Source organism: Macaca thibetana, chromosome 1 (genome assembly GCF_024542745.1).
Source record: "Macaca thibetana thibetana isolate TM-01 chromosome 1, ASM2454274v1, whole genome shotgun sequence".
NCBI lineage: Eukaryota > Metazoa > Chordata > Mammalia > Primates > Cercopithecidae > Macaca > Macaca thibetana.
In genome coordinates, this window is record NC_065578.1 from 189,008,761 (window position 1) to 189,031,237 (window position 22,477).

Consider the following 22,477-nt stretch of genomic DNA (forward strand, 5'->3'; position numbering starts at 1 on the left):
CCATCTTCCACAAAACTGGTCCCTTGTGCCAAAAAGGTTGGGGACTGCTGTTCTATCCTACTATGGCCAAGCTGATAAACTGAATAGCCCTATATTTTTAAAGGAAACACCAAAGATGACTTCACTGGTAAACTCCACCAAACATTTAAAGAAGAAATAACATCAATTTTCCACAATATCCTCCAGAATATAGAAGCAGAGGTTACACTTTCTAACTCATTTTGTGAGACCAGCATTGCTCTAATACCAAAACCAGATTACAAGAAAAAAAAAAACTATCCATCAATATCTATAATGACATTTACAAAAATTCTTAACAAAATATTAGAAAACCATATCCAACAATGTATTAAAAGAATTATATACCAGGTACAAAAGACTGGCTCAACATTCAAAAACCAATCAATGTCATCATACATATCAATAGGCTAAAGAAAAATCATAATCTTGTCAAATGAAATGCATTTGACAAAATCCAACATCCATTCATAATTTTAAAAAAAAAGAAAAAAAACCTCTCGGTAAACTAGCAATTGAGGGGAATTTCCTCTGATAAAGAAATTTACAAAACATCACACTTAATAATCATGAACCAGACACTTTCACCCTAAGATTGGAAGAAATAAAACGTATACAGATTGGAGAGAAAGAAATCAAACTGTCTTTATTTACAGATTACATGATTGTCAATGTGGAAAACCTCTAAAGATTCAAAAAGAGAAAAAAGAAACCATCAGAACTAATAAGCCAAGTATAGTAAGGTTGGAGGATACAAGGTAAATATACAAAAGTCACTATTCTCCCTACATACAATGGACAACAGGAATTTGAAAGTTAGAAAAGCAGTATCATTTACAAGAGCAAGCGGAAAAATGAAATACTTAGGTATAAATCTAACAAAATATGTATAGGGTCTGCAAGGAGAAATCTAAAAAACACTGAGGAAGGAAATTAAAGCAGATCTAATAAATGTAGAGATATTCAGTGTTCATGGATTAGAAAATTCAAAGTTGTTAAATTGTCAATTCTTCCCAACTTAAGTACTTTGATTCAAAAAATAACTTGCTGAGACTGATTGAGCACTGAACACTCAACTACAAGTTAGACTCTTTGTCCACAAATTTGGCCACTGAGATGAAGGAGACACGTTCCTTAAAAGACACAAAGTACCAAAATTCACACCAGGAAACACAGATAACTTGAATACCCCTATATTTTGAAAGAAATTGAATCAACAATAATTAATAGCCTTCTAAAAAAGACCCATCTGCACATGGGCAGGGATCAAGTCTATTTTTATTTTAGCCAACACATCCCCAGGACAGTGTCTACACACACTATGGGCTCAATAAATACTTCTTTAATAACCAAATGAATTATTTGGGATAGCAAGATGGACTCCAGCATCAGGTAGGAAGTTGGATTGCACGAGTTCTAAAGTCAAGTACTGACTTGACTCAAGATTCTCACGCTATGTGATTTCTAGAAGAATCCAGTCAGTTCCTGACCTACATTCCAAAACGTCCTTTCAAAATATAATTTACTAAGTCTACTATTACGCAGAAGTGTGCCATAACAAAATGTTAACTTTGTCTTTATGTATGGCAAACTGCTATTATTTCAACAGCTGGAATATTCTCAGAGGTCTTTTAAATAATATGAAGCTCACTGTTTTAGTGAATTTCAGATTAATACATCCATTTCAATGCAGCATGTACTACAGAACACTGTACAAACACAAAACTGCTTTAAAATGCACTTAGTTAAAAGATTGTCCTGTTGCAATCTAAAAATCAGAATATAAAATCTGACAAAAGGTTTTTACGTTTCTTCAGACGCAAAAAATAATGCAAATATAAGCATAAATATTTTCATTTTCAGGGCATTTTAAAGATATATGGAAATAAGGAACAGAAGCTTATCAGCATTATAGAAAATCTGGTACGTATGTGTGTTTGGTTTCTTTTGTCCATCCCCTTCTAAAGTCAAAGGAGCTCAATAAATATTTAGATTAAATTAAATCACTTAAAGACACACTTCTCCCCCACAACTACAAAAATTCTACCAAGTGAAATAGCTTATAATTCTTACTTTGATGCCACATCATTTTTGCTAAACGAGAAATAATGACATCTAAATTAACACCTCACTTGGACGCCTAAAACTACAATTTTCACATATACAAGAAATAGTACAACAATATTCAGCAATGTCTAACTGAAAGCTATTTTCTTCCCAAAATAACTGAACATATTCGACACTATGCAATCACAGTGCACGTGATCTAATTTCCTTCAGTGCCAAATGTGGTTAGCCTCCTTCTTGCTTTCAGATCACGTGTTTGTGCCTACTCATTTTCAAGTGGCTCCTGAGCTAAAATAGAAACCTAAAAATACAAGGGTGAGTCAAAATTCGATAGGCTGCAAAGACTATTAGGCATAAGAATTAGAATGACTGTAGGAGATCCATTACAAAAATAGAAAGGGAACTATTCTTAACTTACACTAAGAAAATGGACAAATACTTTATAGCACAACATTTGCCAACCAAAATTCTTCTGTGCTTTGAAAAACTGAGCCAATCCAGGAAAAAACTACCATGACTTTTGTTTACTAAACAGTCTATCCACTACTCTAGTTCCCAAGCAAGAACCAAACCAATATGTATGCATGTACACAAGTATGTCTCTAGCCCTGAAAACAGCACAAAAAAACTTTATTAATTCACATTACTTTAATGGATACCTATTTTTATCCACCCAACAATAATTCTCAAACATCTTATTCTGCGAATAAGCCCTCTCTCTACTTAAACTACATAGCTTTTATAAAAATATCAACCCACAGCCAAATAAATGAATCAAAGCTGGATCAATTAATCCAATTTCTAAGATTTTTGAAATCTTAGAATTTCAAAAATCTAGTGACCAGCCATGTTTTTCCTCAATGAAGAATGACAATATGCAGTGAGAGAGAAAAGTAAACCCTAGACGGAGACAAGAAAAAGAGTCTTAACCAAGTCATGTCCCTCTGAGTCATTCCTGAGGCCTAGCTCCAACTGTCCCCATCCTCAGTCTTAATAAATCTGCCATTCTTTTATTTCCATAAAATATTCCTTTCAACAAATTATTTTTGCATAAATTAATTTGAATTGGGTTTCCAGAATTAGAGAAGCAAGAAGAAATCAACCCCAAAGCTACCAGAAGACAAGAAGTATTCAAAATCAGAGCTGAACTGAAGTAAATGGAGACAAGAAAAAACAATTAAAAGACCAATGAATCCAGGAGTTGGTTTTTTGAAAAAAATTAGTAGATAGATAGACCACTAGCTAGACTAATAAAGAAGAAGAGAACCTAATTAGAAATAACAAAGGAAATGTTACCACTGACCCCACAGAAATAAAAAATAACCATCAGAAACTACTACAAACACCTCTATGCACACAAACTAGAAAACCTACAAGAGACAGATAAATTCCTAGACACATATGTCCTCCCAAGACTGAACCAGGAAGAGACTGATTCCCCAGAGAGACCAATAACAAGCTCCAAAATTGAATCAGTAATAAAATGCCTACCAACCAAAAGAATCCCAGGACCTGATGGATTCACAGCTGAATTCTACCAGATCTACAGAGAAGAGCTGGTACCATTCCTACAAAAACTATTCCAAAAAACTGAGGAAGAGGGATTCCTCCCCAACTCATTCTATGAGGCCAGCATCATCCTGACAGACACAACAATAAAAGAAAACTGCAGGCCCATATCCTAGATGAACATCAATGCAAAAATTCTCAACAAAATACTTGCAAACCAAATCCAGCAACACATCAAAAAGCTAATCCACCACAATCAAGCAGGCTTCATCCCCAGGATGCAAAGTTGATTGAACATACACAAATCAATAAATGTGACTCATCACATAAACAGAACTAAAGACAAAAACCACGTGATTATCTCAACAGATGCAGGAAAGGCCTTTATTAGTCTATTCTCACATTGCTAGAAAGAGCTACCTAAGACTGGGTAATTTATGAAGAAAGGAGGTTTCACTGACTCACAGCTCCACAGGCTGTACAGAAAGCCTGGCTGGGAGGCCTCAGAAAACTTACAATCATGGCAGAAGGTGAAGGGGAAGCAAGCACATCTTACTATGGAGGAGCAGGAAAGACAGAGAGTGTGAAGGGGGAAGTGCTACACTCCAGATCTCGTGAGAACAACCACATCTTGTGAGAACTTACTCAGTATCATGAGAACAGCAAGGGAGACATCCGCCCCCATGATCCAATCACCTTCCACCAGGTCCCTCCGCCAACACTGGGGATTACAATTCAATATGAGATGTGGTTGGGGACACAGAGCTAAACCATATCAAGGCCACTGGTAAAATTCAACACCCCTTCATGTTAAAAAAACTCTCAATAAACTATGTACTGAAGGAATATACCTCAAAATAATAAGCCATCTATGACAAATCCACAGCCAACATTATACTGAATGGTCAAAAGCTAGAAGCATTCCCTATAAAAACCAGCACAAAACAAGGATGCCCCTCTCACCACTCCTATTAAAAATAGTATTGGAAGTCCTAGCCAGAGCAATTAGGCAAGAGAAAGAAATAAAGAGCATTCAAACAGAAAGAGTAGAAGTCAAACTATCTCTGTTTGCAGACAACATGATTCTGTATCTAGAAAGCCCCAGTCTCAGCCCAAAAGCTCCTTCACTGACAAACAACTTCAGCAAAGTTTCAGGATACAAAATCAATGTACAGGCCAGGCGCAGTGGCTCCCGCCTATAATCCCAGCACTTTGGGAGGCCGAGGTGGGCATATCACTTGAGGTCAGGAGTTTGAGACTAGCCTGGCCAACATAGTGAAATCCTGTGTCTACTAAAAGTACAAAAATTAGCTGGGCATGGTGGCACACGCCTGAAATCCCAGGTATTCAGGAAGCTGACACACAAGAACCACTTGAACCTGGGAAGTGGAGGTTGCAGTGAGCCGAGATCATGCCACTGCACTCCTGTCTGGGCAACAGATAAATATTCTGTCTTAAAAAAAAAAAAAAAATCAATGTACAAAAATCACTAGCATTCCTATACACCAACAACAGCTAAGACAAGAGCCAAATCAGAAAGGCAATCCCATTCCAAATTGCCACAAAAAAACAAAATACCTAAGAATACAGCTAACCAGGAGGTAGAACATCTCTACACTGAGAATTACAAAACACTGCTCAAGGAAATCAGAAACAACACAAATAAATGGAAAAACATCCATGCTCATGGATAGAATGTCATTAAAATGGCCATACTGCCTAAAGCAATTTACAAATTCAATGCTATTCCTATCAAACAACAAACAACATTCTTCCCAGAACTAGGAAAAACCTATTTTAAAATTCACATGGAACCAAAAAAAGAACCTGAACAGCCAGAGAAATGCTAAGCAAAAATAACAAAGCTGGAGGCACCACGTTACCCAACTTCAAACTATACTACAGGGCTACAGTAACCAAAACAGCATGGTACTGGTACAAAAACAGGCACACAGAACAATGGAACAAAACAGAGAGCCCAGAAATAAGGCCACACACCTATAACCATCTGATCTTTGACAAAGCTGACAAAAACAAGCAATGGGGAAAAGACTCCCTATTCAATAAATGGTGATAGGATAACTGGCTAGCCATATGCAGCACACAGAAGGTGGGCCATTTCCTTACATCATATACAAAAATTAACTCAAGATGGATTAAAGATTTAAATGTAAAACCCAAAATTATAAAAATCCTGTAAGACAACCTAAAAAATACTATCCTGGAACAAGCAAAGATTTCATGACAAAGACATCAAAGCAATCACAATAAAGCAAAAAAAGGACAAGTGGGATCTAACTAAATTCATGAGCTTCTGCACAACAAAAGAAACTGTCAATAAACTACAGAGTGGGAGAAAATATTTTCAAAGTATGCATCTGACAAAGGCTACTGTCTAGCATCTATAAGGAACTTTAACAAACTTACAAGAAAAAAAAAAAAAAAAAACCCATTAAAAAGTGGGCAAAGGACATGAACAGTTTTCAAAAGAAGACATACCCATGGCCAACAACCACATGAAAAAAAGCTCAATATTACTGATAATTAGAGAAATACAAATCAAAACCACGAGATACCATCTCATACCAGTCAGAAAGCTATTATTAAAAAGCCAAAGAGTAACAGATACTGGCAAGGTTGCAGAGAAAACACTTATATACTGCTGGTGGAAGTGTAAATTAGTTCAACCATTGCAAAAAGCAGTGTGGAGAGATTCCTCAAGAGCTAAAAACAGAACTACCACTCAATCCAGCAATCTTATTACTGGATATATACTCAGAGGAATATAAATCATTCTACCATAAAGACAAATGCATGTGAATGTTCACTGCAACACTATTCATATCAGCAAAGACATGGAATCAACCTAAATGGCCATCAATGACAGACTGAATAAAGAAAATGTGATACATATACACCATGGCATACTATGCAGCCACAAAAAAGAATGAGGTCATGTCTTTCCAGAACATGAATGGAGCTGGAGGTCATTATCCTTAAAAAACTAACACAGAAACAGAAAACCAAATACCACATGTTCTCACTTATAAGAGAAAGCTAAATGATGAGAACTCACGGACACAAAGAGGGGAACAACAGGCACTAGGGCCTACTTGAGGGTGGAGGGTGGGAAGAGGAAGAGGAGCAGGAAGAATAACCATTGGGTACTAGGCTTAGTATCTGTGTGAAGAAATAATCTGTACAACAAACCCCTGTGACATGAGTCTACCTATATAATAATCCTGCACATGTACCCCTGAACCTAAAAGTTTTTTTAAAAAAAACTTCATTTCTTTCCAGCCCAATGTGTCCATGGAAAACACATCTCATCTCTACGAACACACTTTCTTTAACAGAAAAATAAGGAGTTGGGCTAGTTTATATCCAAGATCTTTGAGCTCTAAAAATTCTACACATCAATTATTTATTTTCAGAATATATCTATATATGAATAAATGTAATATGGATAAAGACGCTGAGGTTAGGTATCGTGACTCACACCTGTAATCCCAATACTTTGGGAGGCCGAGGTGAGAGGATGACTTAAGCCTAGGAGTTCAAGACTAGCCTTGAACATTCAACTGGATAGTCAACATTCCAGTTGACTATCTCTTCTGCCATCACATAATGCACTCTGTAAAAGTATACCAAAGTACAACAGCAAGCAGAAATAAGAAGGAAAGAAAGTGAATTAATGTTTACTGTGCATATCCTACATAACTGGCATTAAGTTAACAGAAAAGCCATTACCCAATTTGTTGGGTCTGGCACAGAAAGATTCAAGGTAGAAAGTAAGAATTCATTAACTTGGCAAGCGAACATGGTTTCTGAAGCTAAGAAAAACACTAAGAAATTTCCCTGTTATTCTCTTCAACTAATGGATGCAAATAAGATCAGCAGTCAGGGGAGCCTCAGTCACTGCCCACAAAGATATAGTACCAACACAACTAAGGAAGAGAACTCAAATTATTTTTTTAATTATCTATTTTTCCTTTCCCATTAAAGCCTAAAAGCAAGGATCCAATTTCTGTGTTTGAAGCACAGAGCCTTCTGGGTTTACTAGAACACTGAGGATTTCTGAGATATGCCTGACTTAATACCTTCTAAGCTATTAGAAGAAGAATTTGAAATGCACAGTACTCAAAGGCTTCTTGGCATATAGTGTATATCTGTGTGCATGTTTTTATGTGTATGCACTTATATCTGCCTAGTTTTACAGAATTAGTAAAAATTTGAAAAAAGAGATCCATGTAAGAATTAGAATTCATAAAAACCTCTCAAATTAACTAGATTTCAAGAAAAGGCATTTTCCTTTGATTTGATAACAATTCATAACAAAGAAGAGTTTACATTTGAGACTACTTCCTAATATTGTCAGTAAAATGATTCAGCAGGATACTTATGAGGAAACTTATGAAATGTCAGGGGAAAAGTTTTCAAACCCTTAAAAAAGGATTTTCAGCCTCTGATGCAGAAGTCACAATTGGCTTGGACAAGATAATCAATGACCAATTAGGACAAACAAAAAATATAAACACACAGAAGAATGGTCTGAAGAAGCTAATATTTAGGAAATACTATGACATGCCTAAAATTTCTTAAGTATTTTCTATGAAATAATATAATGCCATGTGTTTAGAAAAGCAAGAGAGAGCAGTTCCTGTTGAGTTGAAACTATTAATACAAAAACTGAGTCACTGTTACTTTGGAAAATAAAGTGAAAAATTGTTCTAGTACTGAATTGTTCTACTTGGTTTTACAATTTTTCATTCTCACAAGGCAAACAAAATCCAAAGGTATTTTACATAATTGGAAATGAAAATTATTCATGCTTTCAACAGAATCAACTAGCCTCATAACCATTTCTATTGAATAGTCCACCTAACGGATATTTTTCATTGCTTTCAGATGTTTTAAACAGGAAAGGCATTATAAAATACCATCACCTATCCAATCTTCAACACTCATGCTGCTAAATCTGCATCCTGATGTCCATCTTGACATCTGTCATGCCTTTAAATCCTGGGTCAAGCCACAAGAGACCTGCTGCCTTACTGAGGGCAGAAACTGAAATATTACAGCCATGGGGTCTCTACTGCTGTTCACACAGAATCCAGTTAATTCGTTTTTTTTAACAAGAGTTTGTTGGTGATGGTGGTGGTGTCAAAAATTTATTATTTAACAGACATAGTTATAAGGCAGTCTTCTCAAATTAGACATCTAAAAGACATTTCAAACTCAACACACTCAAAAATCTAACCTTTCTTTCTACCTCCAACCTACCCCTAACCTGACACCAACCTCCTGCAGGCTTTCTCATCTCAATTTATGGCAATTCCCTCCCTGCAGCTACTCTGGCCAAAAAACTTAAGAGTCATGCTACTCCTCTCTTTCTGTCCTTCCTTAAACACACACATACACCCTTTATATCTATAGTCAGCAAATTCCTTTGGCTCTACCTTCAAATTATATCCAGAAATCATCTATTTCTCACCATCTCCACTGCCACTACCCAGTCCCAGTCACTGTCTCTTACTTGGATTATTTTAAAAGCATCCTTAACCAGCCTTCTTGTTTCTTTACTTGCTCTCCTATGGCCTATTTTCCAAAAAGTAGTCAGAGTGATCTTTTTAATTTAGTTCCTGTCATTGCTCTGATCAAAACCATCCAATGACTCTCCCATTTCACTCAGAATAAAAGCCAAATGACCTTCAAAAGCATTACACACCTGGTACTACAAACTACCCCACCTCACTACTCTCCTGACTCCACTTTACCTCACCTCTGTAACCTATCTTCTACAATTATCCCCCTTGTTTACTCAACTCCATTTAAAGGATCTCCTTGCTTTCCCTCAAACAACCCTGGCTTACTTGCTCTGGCTGTTCCATCACAACCCACACTTCTCCCAGATAACTGCCTGACTACCATCCTTAGTTTCCTATTCACACCTTTGCTCAAATCTCATCCTCTTGAGAGACCTATCATGCTCACCTTATTTAATACTGCTTCCCACCACCATCAAATTCCAATTTCCCCCTTTATTCTGTTCTACTTACTCCTGCTTGCCAGAGCACTTACTTACTAACATATAATTTATTTTTGTAGTATATTAACTGTTTACTGTCTGTCACTAGAATACAACATTGTCAAAGGCAAAGATTTTTGTTTTATTCAATGATGTAACCCAAGCACCTAGAAGTACACCTGGCATAGAGCAGACAGTTGAATATTTGCTGCACAAATAAATTCCAAGATGAGTAAATTAAAAGTTTCTGAAACTCCAGGAGCCACCCAGTACTCCACAGTCCGATCAGGACTGTGCCATTGAGGGAACACTATAAGTACACTGATGGGTTTCTTTCAACTGACTAACTCACCAGTACACACTTGAACTTCTGAAGGTTTATGATACGAGACACTAAAAGATAATTTTTAAAAGAAGGAAGAATAAATTAAAATGTTGAGATTTCCTCTCCAAATTTCCCATCTATGCAAGAAAAACAAAGAACACAGACTAGATAATGATTTTAAGAAATTACTGCTGACATTTTTAAGAGTGTGAGGATGGTGATATGGTTATGAAGGTGTCCTTGCAGCAGTACATACTGAAATATTTACATATTAAATGATGTGACTGTCTGGGATTTGCTTCATATAATCTAAGGTAGAACTGGGAGGCATAGAGGCATAGAGGAAATAAGATTGCTCCTTATTTGGTAATTGCTAAAGTTGGCAAAAGGTGACAGGAATATTTATATTAGTCTCCCTGGTTTTGTATATGCTTCAAATTTGCCAAAATAAAAAGAATAAAAAAGCCAAGTAAGGCCGGACACGGTGGTTCCCATCTGTAATCCCATCACTTTGGGACACTGAGGCGGGAGGATCACTTGAGGTCAAGAGTTCGAGACCAGCCTGGCCAACATGGTGAAATCCCGTCTCTCCTAAAAATACAAAAATTAGCCAGGCGTGGTGGCAGGCGCCTGTAATCTCAGCTACTCAGGAGGCTGAGGTGGGAGAACTGCTTGAACCCAAGAGGCAGAGGTTGCAGTAAGCAGAGATTGCGCTATCACACTCCAGCCTGGGTGACAAGAGTGAAACTCTGTCTCAAAAAAAAAAAAAAAAAAAAAAAAAAATCCAAGTAATAAAAGCATGAGAAAAAGTTAGCTTAACAAAAAAAAGAAAAATACAAGCATACATTCCCTTTAGAATCTAGCACAGTGTGTGGTATCTAAATAAAATAAATGATGATAGAATAAAGTACATATCACAGCTAAAGAATAGTTTCTAGGCCGGGTGCAGTGGCTCACGCCTATAATCCCGGCCCCTTGGGAGGTCAAGGTCAGCGGATTACCTGGGCTCAGGAGTTCAAGACTAGCCTAGCCAACATGGTGAAACTCCACCTCGACTAAAACAAACAAAAATTAGCCGGGTGTGGTGGTGGGTGCCTGTAATCCCAGCTACTCGGGAAGCTGAGGCAGGAGACCGTTAAAAAAAAAAAAAAAAAAAAAAAAAGCCATCTCTACGCTGGGTGTGGTGTCTCACACCTGTAATTTCAACACTTTGGGAGTCTGCGGCAGGAATACTGCTTGAGGCTAAGAGTTCAAGACCAGCCTGAGCAACAGAGTGAGACTGTCTCTACAAAAAAAGAAAAAATAAAACTAAAATTAAAAAATAATTTCTATAAACTACCATAATGAGAGGAGCAGACGAAAACAAAAATTAATGACCAAAGTGAGCACCTCTTTCTGAATGAAAGAAATTGACATGTAAAACGATGGCCCTGGTGGTTGCTACTGCAGGGACAAGAAAAGAAACTTGTTTAAACAGGCAAAGCCACAGTGACTTCAAATGTGGATAACTGGAACCAAATGGGGACACACTGGAAAAGTTTTTCATCTTTTTTCAAGATAAAAGACACTGTACTTTATCCTATAAAGGTTATTTATATAAATGCAAAATATCAACAGGGACAAGAGAACATAGCTAAAATTTTATGTATCAAATAATATTGCAGCATAATTATTAGAAAAACAAGGTTCAACGTGACTAGAAAACAAATATAGCAGGAAACAAACACGATCTCAATCCCAGAAATGTCAAGTAAACAAAAAAGCACAGAAAATTTAAACCTCAGAAGTATTAAAGTGGCATAAACTAAATATAACAAAATTTGTAACCTTCAAAATATAACTTGTGCCACCTCTGGAAGCAGTTTCAACAATGTCCCCAAGTGATTAAATCTACTCTAGTAAAATATGATTATTCTATAGGTTTATGGCAAAAACATCTGTACGTACATGTTTTCTGGGAGCCATCCATCTACCTCATATATAGATTTCTTTTTAATTTTTAATTCACATTCAGGTAACTGTAGATAATAATCTAATGGAATAATCAAGTACAAAAAGGTATAAAATTTTCCTGTCAGGAATAGAAGCTGTTACGCCAGCTTACTTTGCTAATTTGCCAAAGACTAAGATATATGCGTTTCACATTTTAGGAACACCAGATTGTTAGTTAACACCTACACAAGAACTTATATAGATCCTTTCGTAGTTCATAAGCGTGATAACTGGGTTTCCACACACATATGAGATGTGCCTCCCTCAAACCTTGCTACAGCGTTGGTACATTATCTGTCTAACATGGGAAAAAAAGACATCTCAGGTACTTATTTTAGCTTATTTGATTTTTACTTCCCTTTTACTCTAACTTGTTACAAAAATCTCAAATCTTAATGAAAACAATGAATATGACTTCTTTAACATTTACTTTCTCTTTAAAGAAATACCTGGATTTAAAACTATAAACCTCATATTTGTTTCCTATGAGTAATCATGACTAAAGAGAACCTAAGAAAGTATTTTTTCAGAGCCAATAATTCTAAGAATAGCTATTACTTCCTTCATGGATTTTTCAATTTTCCCTCAATCACCCTCACTGTTATTTCCCTGAAGCATTGTGCCAAACCACATTATGAGGGAGGGGAGACAAGAACCATCAACACTGATTTTTGAGTCATGGAAACCCAGAATAAAATTTGTCGTATTTAAGATTTTCAAAAGACCATTAGAGATATTGAATTGGCTCTCATAATTATGAAAGAATACACTATTAAGGAAATAATGAACAAAATAACTGATCTTTTAAAACAGAATGTTTTAGAATTGAAAAACAATGTATGGGCCGGGTGTGGTAGCTCACACCTGTAATCCCAGCACTTTGGAAGGCCAAAGTGGGCGGATAACTTGCGGTCAGGAGTTTGAGACCAGCCTGGCCAACACAGTGAAATCCCGTCCGTACTAAAAATACAGAAATTAGCCAAGTGTGGTAGTGTACGCCTGTAATCCTAGCTGCTCGGGAGGCTCAGGCAGGAGAATTGCTTGAATCCAGCAGGCAGAGGTTGCAGTGAGTCGAGACCGCACCACTGCACTTTAGCCTGGGCAACAGAGCATGAGCCTGTCTTAAAAAATAAAAAAAAAAAATACACGAATAAAACTGCCTCCACTAAAATATATGACTCAAGACCCTACCGGTCAAGTGGGTAAAATAACATAAAATTCAGGTCTGATATGTCCATAATTTTCATATTCCATAATTTTAAGTGTTTATATTGAAGGCACTGAATTTTTTAATTTTCCTCAGTAATAAGAACTTTTTCTTTTTTTGAGACGGAGTTTTGCTTTTGTTGCACAGGCTGGAGTGCAATGGCGCAATATTGGCTCACTGCAACCTCCACCTCCCAGGTTCAAGCAACTCTCCTGCCTCAGCCTCCCAAGTAGCTGGGATTACAGGTATGCACCACACGCCCAGCTAATTTTGTATTTTTAGTAGAGACAAGGTTTCTGCATGTTGGTCAGGCTGGTCTCGAACTCCCCACCTCAGGTGATCCACCTGCCTTGGTCTCCCAAAGTGCTGGGACTACAGGAGTGAGCCACTGTGCCCGGCCCTGGCCCCCATCTCTTTTCCCATTAATGCTGGAGGGGGCACCTCACAAGCCAAGACACCTACTAGTTATTGGACTCACTCACTCTTGATGACCAAGGTGCCTTGCCAGTAATATAAACTTTTAAGTATTACTTTACATCAATTCCCCAGTACGGTGCAATCCATGCTGCTGTGGATCAGAAAATCTCATTTCCAATGCACCCTATTGCTGATCAGAAAATCCTCATTTGATTACTAAAAATATTTTCATTTTGGAAAGACTTATTTTCATGTAACCTCAACAATCATCTTAAATCAAATAAATCAAAATACTAACCCAGAATCCAAAGAGCTTAAAAATTCAACTATTCTCAACTTACTCTCATTAGGTCAACTCCCTGAATTTAGGGATTATTTACTGTGCATCCTTCTCTCTCTGCAAGCCGAGAGTAATTATCAAAAATCTGCAAATTCATTGTAAGGCTGGTTTAGTACAGTAAATAACTCCAAAATGAACTAGACAATAATGTATTTATTACCTCAAGAAACTCCTGACAGCCTTTCTCTGTATATTATAAACTAGATCTAAACCATATACGCTATGAATTTGGACATTTTGATCATTACAGCATGAATATTTAAAAATCAAGAAAAGTAGCAATTATTGACCAAAAACTATTCAATTACTTTTACAGTCTCTAAATATAATCAACTTAGAAGAGTGTTTCTAAGTCATAATAAACATCTGTATTTTGAAAAAGATTTCCAGTTGATCATGATACATATACCCAACTACTTTAAATATGCCCATTTTAGAGGAGTATGATATGTAATCTCCTTATCTAATTTAATTTATACAACATTCACACAACCAATAATTAATGGGTCTATCTTCTGTAATAGGAACTATGGTTGACTCTGAAAACACATTCATATAAAATGGGTTTTTCTGCACTTCATGAAAAGGTGTCAGCTACATGCCCAGAACTCCAAGAATATCTACATAACACAGACCATAACAGATTTTTTTTTTTTAAATTGAGATGAAGTTTCGCTCTCATTACCCAGGCTGGAGTGCAATGGCGCAATCTCAGCTCACTGCAACCTCCACCTCTCGGGTTCAAGCAATTCTCCTGCCTCAGCCTCCTGAGTGGCTGAGATTACAGGCGCCCGCAACCACGCCCGGCTAACTTTTGTATTTTTAGTAGACACAGGGTTTCATCATGTTGGCCAGGCAGAAGAGACTTTTTAAAAACAAGAGATCAGATGTATTGTGCAACGCTTAAGAAACAGAGAAGAATCAAGCAGTGTGACAGAGGGGTTGTGAATGAGCAAAATTAAGGAAACAAATTCTGTGGTTTTCCAAGTGTATTACATGGAAACTCGGGGGCTCCTTTCACCAAGAGGTATCTAAACACATCTTCTACTGACCATCATGATTAAGATTGGGCAGTGTATCATTTTGGAACTGAACCTACTTACAAGGGTTCAAGCCCTTTGGGATACTGACGAGAGGCCATTAAAACCTAACTATTTGACAGTCAACGGCCTGAGTCAGACACACCTGGGTTTAATCCTGACCTTAAGTGAGTAAATCTCTAAACTTCAACTTCGTTAAGTTTACAGGAAAAATAGTATCTACCATAGAGTTGTTGAGAAAGAGTAAAGGATATAATTCATATGTAAAGCACTGGGCACAGTGCCTGGCACATTTTAAAAAGCTAAATAAATATTAATGTTTATCACTTATCGTTCTCTTTTATGATATTATGAATCCCAGATCAGTCATTCCTGGGGCCTCAAGAAATATTGCCACCTTTCATTTTTCTTAAATCAAAAATTTAATATGATCTACATCTATCTTTCTTATAAAACATCTCAAATTCTACCATATGCTAAGACTAATACCAAGGCTAGCAGAGACCTTCCACTATAAAAATGAGCAGAAGACAAAATTGATGTCCAAAAAAAATACCATTAATTCAAATTATGGATAGTAGCCTAAACAATGAATGCAAATTTCTTCAGAAACAGATTTACTATGAGATACAGGAAAACATGTTTATAAAATTTCCAACTGATGTTCTCAGGACAATCCAAGAGAAGATTACAAACAAGAAACTAGAGCAGGAAGTTATGATGGGGAACAACCTAAGATTTGGAGAAACTGCAGATAAAAAATAATATGACAACAACAGCAGAACTGGCCAGCAGATTAGGTATTTCAGTAAACAGAAAAAAAAAAAAAAAGAAAAAAGATTAAAAACTCAAAAAATTTTCCCAGAAAGAATAAAAGGATTAAGAAATATAAATGCTGAGGAAAGAAAAACACGGAGATCATATCCAAAAGAGGCAATCTAAATAAAATAATTCCACAATCAGAAAATAAAAAGAACTACAGGCCAGGCGCAGTGGCTCACGCCTGTAATCCCAGCACTTCAGGAGGCCGAGGCGGGCGGATCACGAGGTCAGGAGATCAAGATCATCCTGGCTAACACGGTGAAACCTCGTCTCTACTAAAAATACAAAAAAATTAGCCAGGCATGGTGGTGTGCACCTGTAATCCCAGCTACTCAGGAGACTGAGGCAGGAGAATCACTCGATCCCAGGAGGCGGAGGTTGCAGTGAGCCGAGATGACGCCACTGCACTCCAGCCTGTACGATAGAGCGGGACTGTCTCAAAAGAAAAAAAAAGAAAGAAAACTTAAGAACCCTACCCAAAGTCACTAGTATAACAGGAATTGGAAATCAAGCAGTCTGGCTCTTCAGTCTGTGGTCTTAAACATATTACACTCTCAAAAACAATACTAGAAGGAATTTTTTCTAAACTGAAGAAAAATCTGAATCAGACATGTACAGAGTTTGAGTATATAGGGAAAAATTAATTAAAACATGCCAATATCTAAATATAGCCTAGTAAAAACATGTTTTAATCCTACCAAAAAACAAGAAATCAAAAAAGATTACCTACAAAGAGGAAAAAAGGAGAAATGGAGAGGAAGGGCCAAGGGGAATCAAGTTAATCTCAGACTTAGCCCTTTCCTCTGGAAAACTAAAAGCCAGATTATAACAACCCTTAAACTTTCCCAGGCAGAAACATAAAGATCAAAATCTGAGAATCCCATACCTGCACAGGTACATAATCAAGTCCTTCTCAACTGGACAAGAACTCAGAAAAGAGATCACTCATATTATATACTCTTCCTGAAAATAATTATCCAAATATATATTCCAGGTTACCAAGAAAGAGCCAAAATTTTAAAACAAACACTCAAGGAGGGGGAAATTAGTCTATAAAGAACTAAAAGTGAACAATAAAATCAATTACACCACACTAGGGTGAAATCACTCGTGATTCAATGTAAAGACTTCCTGAAAAACCTGATTTTATACACTGGAAAATAATAATTTGTGTCAATCTAATTTCAAAGCAAACCCTGTGCCCACCATCAGTCACTACCCATTCCCCCCTTACCCCGGCTCCTGGCAACCACCTGTCTGTTGTCTGTCTCTTCCTGTTGCTTTTTCTTCTTACAACTTTTTAGACATTCCTGACTATTCAAGAGATTGTGGCTAAGGCATGCCGGCCCACCAGGTGTCAGGTAACTGATAACAATCTTTTTTTTTTTTTTTTTTTTTTTTTTTTGAGACAGAGTCTTGCTCTGTCGCCCAGGCTGGGGTGCAGTGGCCGGATCTCAGCTCACTGCAAGCTCCGCCTCCCGGGTTTAGACCATTCTCCTGCCTCAGCCTCCCGAGTAGCTGGGACTACAGGCGCCCGCCACCTCGCCCGGCTAGTTTTTTGTATTTTTTAGTAGAGACGGGGTTTCACCGTGTTAGCCAGGATGGTCTCGATCTCCTGACCTCGTGATCCGCCCGTCTCGGCCTCCCAAAGTGCTGGGATTACAGGCTTGAGCCACCGCGCCCGGCCCTGATAACAATCTTAACACTTTTCCTGGGGGCAATACAGAGCCAACAGGTCACTTTCTCAGAACTGGTCTCTAAGATTTAAAATCCTACTGACAGTCCCAGGCTTTAGAATTAACTTAAGCCGGCTGGGCGCAGTGGCTCATGCCTGTAATCCCAGCACTTGGGGAGGCCAAGGTGGGCAGATCATGAGGTCAGGAGTTTGAGACCAGCATGGCCAACATGGTGAAACCCCGTCTCTACTAAAGATACAAAAAATTAGCCGGGTGTGGTGGCTCACACCTGTAATCCCAGCTACTTGGGAGGCTGGGGCAGGAGAATTGCTTGAACCCAGGAGGCGGAGGTTTCAGTGACCTGAGATCATGCCATTGCACTCTAGCCTGGGCGACAGGGTGAGACTCCATCTCCAAAAAAGAAAAGAAAAGAAAAGAATTAACTGAAGCCTAATCCTGTAGACTCTCTACCACCACCACCATTAATTACCACAAGGGAGAAGAGAATGGTTACTACTGACTGAGTGCTTAGTACAAATCCAAGTAAAGAGGTACCAAAGCCAAGCAGGTCAGTGTTGACCCCAAGCTGGGCACTAAGAATGCCTGGTTTTGAATCATGGCTTCTACATGGATCAGTTTAATTACCCTGAACACGTAACTTGATCTCTCTATGCCTTAATTTTTTTCAGATGGAAGATAAATATTCCTATCTCACAGGATTGTTGTTAACATAAAATGAGTTACCATAAGTGCTTAGAACAGCACGCATAAGTACTCAATAAATGCTAATTATTACTGATATCTATACTGCCTATTAAAAGATTCTCACATGTAGTCAAAATGATGACTAGAAAAAAATGATGACTATCCATAGGTTGAACCATATGAAATTGCCAGTATATGAAATTTTCTGACCTACAGAAATGGATAAACGTTTGAGATGATGGATATGCTAATTACCTGATCTGATCATCATACATTATATGTATCATATGTATCATATCTCACTACATACCCCATAAATATGTACAATTATAAGTCAATTAAAGAATAAAATTTTTAAATGGCAATTTCACGTGGTTCAACCTAATATACACTGCTCCTAAGAGTCATACCTAAAACAAACGTACATGCCAAGTTTTTTTAAAGTATAAATCACTATCGGGCAAATTAAACAAAAAAGATACTGAAATTGGCAGATTCAGTATCAGAGGGTGATTCTGGCCAAAAGCATTAAATAGAACAAACAGGTCTTTTTATATTGATAAGTAATACAAGCCAAACTGAAACTCTCTTAGTCAAAAGCCTTTATATACCAAATAGCATAACATCAAATACGTACAGCAAAAACTGTTCAAAAACAATAAAAAATTGACAGATAACACAATTCAAGCAGAAGAAAAATTAGTCACTGACAAATCAAATGCATAAGAAATTAGGATATATAAAGTGCCATTTAATTTTTATGGTTAACTGGTATATACCTAAATATTGAGCTATTACTTTAAACAAACACAAAGGTTCATTTTCAAAAGAGATCATACCCTCAGCCACAAAAAATAATAGCAACAACAACAAAAAAAACTTTTAATAATTTTCATAGAGATTGCTTAGGATATATTTCCTCACTAAAATATAATAAAACTAAGTATCGATTACAGTTTATATCAATTAGAGGGGATTGTAATTGCTCACTTATTGTTCAACATTCCCCAGCTTTGAGTAGAACATATGATCTGTTTCATGCACTGCTGCATCCTCAGCACCTAAACAAGTGCCTGACACATATTAAAATAAATATGTGCTGAATGAAATTAAAAAGCACTATACACTTGGTGGCAATAAAGACATCAAAAGTATAATCACAAGCTGCTTAAATTATAAAAATGAAAATACTATATATATCAAAACATTGCTGGTTTTGTACCATTATAGTACTATTACTGTGCAAATTGCCACTAGAATCTGAAAGTATCAACTGAAAAACAATTAAAACTAATAAGCAATTTCAGAAAAATAACAGAACTCTTAGGACATATTAAGTATACAAAATAGTGCTAGTCATTTTATTATGTTTTTATAATAAATATATTTATAAATATTTTTAATTATAATAAAAAACATTGGCCGGGCGCGGTGGCTCAAGCCTGTAATCCCAGCACTTTGGGAGGCCGAGACGGGCGAATCACAAGGTCAGGAGATCGAGACCATCCTGGTTAACACGGTGAAACCTCGTCTCTACTAAAAATACAAAAAAAAAACTAGCCGGGCGAGGTGGCGGGCGCCTGTAGTCCCAGCTACTCGGGAGACTGAGGCAGGAGAATGGCGTAAACCTGGGAGGCGGAGCTTGCAGTGAGCTGAGATCCGGTCACTGTACTCCAACCTGGGCGGCAGAGCGAGACTCCGTCTCAAAAAAAAAAACATTTCATAGTTTCATGTTTTATAAATACGTAACTCTCTTAACTTGCCTTTCTTATACCACATGCAATTATTTATACCCATGGGACAAATATTATTTCCTCTTTTTTTATAGTGACATTATCTGCCCAGAGGAAAAAGGCAAGGTCTCCTCTGCAGTCATGACCATTAAGTAAAATCCCTATCTTCACCACTACCAGGACAGATATGTGGTCCCATCCAAAGACTTTCAGGCTAGCAAGACAATAAGAAAGTGACTGGAATTCCTCCCCAGGGCCCCTGAAACTGTAGAAATAATCTCAACCAGCTACATAATTAACCTTCGCCTAAAAACAATATCTGTTTTCTAGGAATTTCATACTTTACTTAGCTATCTATGAATAGAATACAGAACCCCCCCACCCTGCAATGTAAATCTTACTTTTAGACATATCTAAAAATTTTTAAAAATACATTTCTTATGAAGATAGGAGATAATCAGTATTATCTCCTATTTTATTAATAAATTAATCAATTTATAATAAATCAATTAATAATATAAATTTTATTAAGCAAACCTGCCAGATAGAAAACATACTAATTCAGCAATTTTCTTTCAGACCAGCTGTATCTCATTACCCTCCTCCAAACAGGGGTGACAGAAACCTATTTATGATAAAATATCAATAAAACAGGTATGTAACAATAAAATTATGATATATACAGAACATACAAAGAATACTAGTAAATTTTACTGAAGCGCATAAAAAGTCTGACAAACAGAGACATATAATTTTCCAGGAGAGCAGAACTCAGAAAACAAACCATATAAATGGCTAGTCACATCAGCCTAACTTTAAGAAAATGGAGCAACTATGATGTATCATAATTTCTAAAGATGACCCAAAAATAGAAGAAAAATAATTAAATACTTACCCAAAATATGCCAAATATTTAATGTGCCTACCATGAATTCATTCATTCAAACACTAACTGGAAGTCTACAATGTACTTAACACAACAAGCTGAGAATTTAGAGATGAATTAAAGTTGTGGCTTCCTCAGGCCCCTAATACCTACAACAATGGAGTGTCCCTGCAGCTTCTCAAATCACCACATACACCTTGTGGATTATTTGACCTCTTTAAACATAAAGGAAAACAAAAATTTCAGCACTTCCAAACAATTCTTCCCAACTCCCCCAAAATAAAGTTTAGTCTCTTAAAGCAAACCAGTTGTCTTATAGGTTCCTGATCCTGAATACAAAATAAAAATGAGAATATCCCAAAACATAAGAATTAAAGGAACAGCACTAGTTACATGTGTTAAGTCCACAAATGCAAGTATCAATCTGACCGGGCATGGTGGCTCACACCTATAATCCCAGAACTTTGGAAGGCCAAGGCAGGCAGTTAACTTAAGCCCAGGAGTTCAAGACCAGCAACATGGCAAAACTCTCTCTCTACAAAAAATAGAAAATATTAGCCATACATAGTGGCATGCACCTATAGTCCCAGCTACTTGAGAAGATGAGGTGGGAGGATCACCTGAGCCCACGAGGTCAAGTCTGCAGCGAGTTATGATCGCACCACTCCACTCCTAACTGGATGACAGTGAGATCCTGTCTCAAAAAAAAAAAAAGGTACCCATATGAAGGAGGTTGGACAGAATCCTTATTTTGGGTTCCTTAAGTTGCACTGCAAGTCACAAAGCATGCAGCTTCTATACAAACAAAACAAACAAAAAAGAAAATAAAGTCAACAAATGAGAACTCATTATTTTATTTGAGAAGTTTATTTTTAATTTTCACCTACCAATTTAGTCAATAATAATGACAGTCAAAGTCTCAGGGAAGAGCCCTCATAGTCTGATACCGTTAAGAAGAAAAAAAGAAAATATCTATCACTGAAATCAGTCTTAACTGAACTCAAATACTCAAGGCTTTTATAACTTCAGTCAGCAAAATAACACTTTTCAACTCTGTACTTTATTGATTTTTATAAACACAGGATGAAAGACAGACATATAAAAAAAAAAGCTCCAGATAGTTATACTGAGCTATATTTTTATCCTGAAACCAAATCCCACTAAGAATTACAAATTTTTTGAGTAAAGTGATCTACTTGGATCCCAAATCTAACTATTATTACATTTTAAAGACACAGTCAAAACTTGAAATTAAAAAAAGAAAAAAATCCCAACACTCTAAAAGCTCCAAGCAGTACAAATACATAAAATGGTCAGTCTAACTCTATCAGTGAGTTTAAGACTGGTAAAGAGCCTCTTACATCATAGCCTCATTTATCTAGGTAAGCTGGGAAGATGAATTCTGGTTTTCCGAAGCCGTTTTTATATTACTGTATTGCTGGAAGATTTGAAGTTTAGTTTATTTAACCAGAGGCATTTTCTTTTAATCTAGTTAAATTATACTGAGATAATTGTGAAATAAACAATTATTTCTACCATAAAAAAACATAGAATAGGCGAGACACAGTGGCTCACACCTCATCCCAGCACTTTGGGAGGCTGAGGCAGGAGGATCGCATGAGCTCAGGAGTTTGAGACCAGCCTGGGTAACATAGCAAGGCCTCTTCTCTACAAAAAAATAAAAATAAATAAAAATAAATTAGCCAGGTATG

At 36.9% G+C, this 22,477-nt stretch overlaps 2 protein-coding genes and 1 non-coding gene across 8 annotated transcripts in view; 1 reads left to right on the forward strand and 2 right to left on the reverse strand.

The window, feature by feature from the left end:
* CACYBP (calcyclin binding protein) overlaps positions 1–6,869 on the reverse strand; it is a 753,822-nt gene extending 746,953 nt beyond the window's left edge. The window contains exon 1 of the mRNA XM_050767276.1: positions 6,848–6,869. The gene's annotated coding sequence lies outside the window, so the exon portion shown is untranslated. The remainder of the gene's footprint in view (positions 1–6,847) is intronic.
* The window catches only part of RABGAP1L (RAB GTPase activating protein 1 like), a 790,617-nt gene that overhangs the window by 730,987 nt on the left and 37,153 nt on the right, over positions 1–22,477 (reverse strand). The gene's annotated exons all lie outside the window — the stretch shown is intronic.
* LOC126945610 (small nucleolar RNA U13) lies at positions 12,142–12,243 on the forward strand. Its single transcript, XR_007722497.1, has one exon. It is a non-coding gene; the product is annotated as a small nucleolar RNA U13 (small nucleolar RNA).